Here is a 3,126-nt window from a genome sequence, read left to right as displayed (position 1 = left end):
GCTGGCTCTGTTCTTTTTTTTCTGGGCGACCCTGGGAGGTTAGGGTGGGTGGGAGGGCAGGGCCTCCGAGAATTCATTCTGCCAGCAGACTCCCCGTAGTGGAGGCAGTTGGTTTTTGCTATATCACTAGTCCAGGGCCGTAGGGAAAGGGCCTGGGCCTCAGGCCTCAGTTTCCTCATCTGTAAAGTGGGCCGGCTGGAAGGGGGCAGCCAAAGCATGCCCTGTAGGCTGACAGTAGGAAGGACCCACATAAAGTGCTCCAAATATAGCTTGCTTTCTTTTTTTAAAAATGGCACAAAAAACTGATTATAAAAATTTAGGATTAAGGTTAGGGTTAGGGTTACATGTTTTTTTTGCTTTTAAAAATTTCTTTAAAGATTGTTTACAAGTAATATCTGAATACATTCTTATTGTGATTTACTGAAAGTGTTCAGAAATACATATAAAGAATCCCTCCTCTCAGCCACCCATGCCGCTGTCTTTCCCAGGAGTAATTTCTGCTGACATCCTTCAATAAAATGTCTTTATGATTTTTAAAAAATAAATGAGATCTTATATATGTATTATTAATAGCCTACACTAAAAAATTACACACCTTAAAACACTTTCTATGTCAATACCTAGGGCTATTCATAATTTTATGTTCCTGCCTGGGTTCTGTGCGGGTGTGACATACGTTATTTAACCAGCACCGAATTTTAGGCTGTCCTGACTTGTCAGCATGATGGTGGTGCTGCCATTAACACCCTCCTGCATGTGCGTGTGCGTGTGCGTGGTGGGGGTGGGGGATGGTATGCTCTGAAACATTTCTGCAGCTGTCTTCCCGAGGGGCTCAGGGGAGGATGGTCATCAAAGGAAACACAAATTTAATAATTTTGGATGAGTACTACCAGATGTATTCCTCCCCAAAGCTGAGCCTGTTTACATTCATACCTACAGTACAGGAGGGTGAATATTTCCCCTCTTGCCAAAAATGGATGTTATTAACCTTTTAAAAATGTGCCCATCCAATGATAGAAAGTTGTATCATTGCTGCTTTTTTTATTTAAAAAAAATTTTTAAAAAGTTTATTTACTTTTGAGTGACAGAGAGAGACATGGCATGAGTGGGGGAGGGGTAGAGAGAGAGAGAGGGAGACACAGAATCCGAAGCAGGCTCCAGGCTCTGAGCTGTCAGCACGGAGCCCGACGTGGGGCTTGAACTCACGAGGTGTGAGATCATGAGCCGAAGTCGGACGCTCAGCCAACTGAGTCACCCAGGCGCCTGTATCATTGCTGTTTTAATTTGGATTTTCTTGATTGGAAAAATATCTTTTCATGTGTTTGCTCATAAAAAGATATACTTTTTCTCTAGTAAATCCTCTACTCATCTACTTGGCCTATTTTTAAGATTGGGTTGCTTTTCTTTTTCTTATGAAAGGGTTTGTCTTTTCTGAATACTGAGCCCTGCTCAGTTATTTTACAAATATTGTCTTGTCTTCTGGAAATACGTGGAGTAGATGGAATTATGGACTTTTTCCATAAAGACCTTTAAAATTATTATGGAGTCAAATCTGTCAGTCTTTACTTCTTTATGGATTTTGCACCTAGCTGAAGGTGGCCTTCTCCATCTCTAGATTGTAAGAGCGATCTTCCCATATTTCTCCTATTATTTTGATAAATTTATTTTTTTGTGTGTATAACTCTGTAATCCACTTGAAATTTCTGTTTATGTGTGGTGTGAGGTGGGGATCTGACTCAGTTTCCAACTGGAGAGCCAGTTCCATTGATACTATTTCTTGTAGAGTCTGTCTTTTCCCTGCTGATTTGAAAATCTGCATTCACAATAAGGAAGTCTTAATCTCTTCGTGGTATGTTTTTGAAACCTCTGTTATTTTCCCAGTGATCTGTTTGTCCCTAGGGTAGTGCTGTACTGTTTCAAATAGCTTTATGTTATGTTTTGTGAAATGGTAGCAAAAGCTCCCCCTTTTTTAAAAAAAAATACTGCCTAATCTACAGTTTATCTTCCGTGTGAACTTTAAGATCAGTTTGTCAATTTCCATTAGAGGTGCTGTTGGTATTTGAATCGAAATTAAACACACAGGCTAATACTGGGAGAACTATCATTTTCACAATGTTGAGTTCCTAACCAGGGATGTGGTATATGTCTCCATTCATTCAGCTCTTCTACTCCAGGATGTCTGGAAACATACTGAGTTTGGTTTTTACAAATTTTGGTTATGTTTATTGTGGGTGATATCTTTTCCCATTATATATTTTAAAAAAATATTTGAGAGAGAGAGTGAGTGAGCACACGCATGAGCAGGGGAGGGACAGAGAGAAGAAGAGAGAGACTCCCAAGCAGGCTTCTCACTGTCAGTGCAGAGCCTGATGCAAGGCTCGAACTCATGGACTGTGAAATTGTGACTTGAGCCAAAATCAAGAGCTGGAGGCTTAACTGACTGAGCCACCTAGGCGCCCTTATTTTTTTCTGACTTTATATGTTAGGTATTTTAAAGCCATTTATTTATTTACTTATTTAAAGTTTTTTGGGTTTTTTTTGAGAGAGAGAGAGAGAGAGAGAGAAAGTGGGGGAGGGGCAGAGAGAGAGGGAGATAGAATCCCAAGCAGGTTCTGCACCGATAGAATTCCAAGCAGGTTCTGCACTGTCAGCGCAGAGCCCCATGTGGGGCTCAAACTTGTGAACTGCAAAATCATGGCCTGAGCTGAAATCAAGTCAGACGCTTAATGGACTGAACCACCCAGGTGCCCCTAAAGCTGTTGATTAAAAAAAAAAAAAAATAGTGATCTTGATTCCTGGTCATCTTGCCAAACTGACTTAATTCAACACTTTGTTGATTTCTTTTGCCTTATTTTTGGCTAATCAAATTACCTAAAATGGTGACAGCTACGTCTTGTCCTTTTTGAAAATTGTACCATTTATTTCATCATCTCTGCCTGTGACCCTCAACACAGTGTGAAATAGCCACGATGTGGGGGGTGGGGGATATGTGTGTATCTCAGTCTTCGTCTGTTTCACAGATAGTTACTAGTTAGTCTGTTTCACAGAGACTTCTCTGTGTCCGGCACTGTTTGGGGCCCTGCGGATGCAGTAATGAACTATTAAGATGATTATATGGTTTCTCTT

This window comes from Panthera leo, chromosome A2, assembly GCF_018350215.1.
Source record: "Panthera leo isolate Ple1 chromosome A2, P.leo_Ple1_pat1.1, whole genome shotgun sequence".
Lineage (NCBI taxonomy): Eukaryota > Metazoa > Chordata > Mammalia > Carnivora > Felidae > Panthera > Panthera leo.
This window is presented reverse-complemented; position numbering follows the sequence as displayed.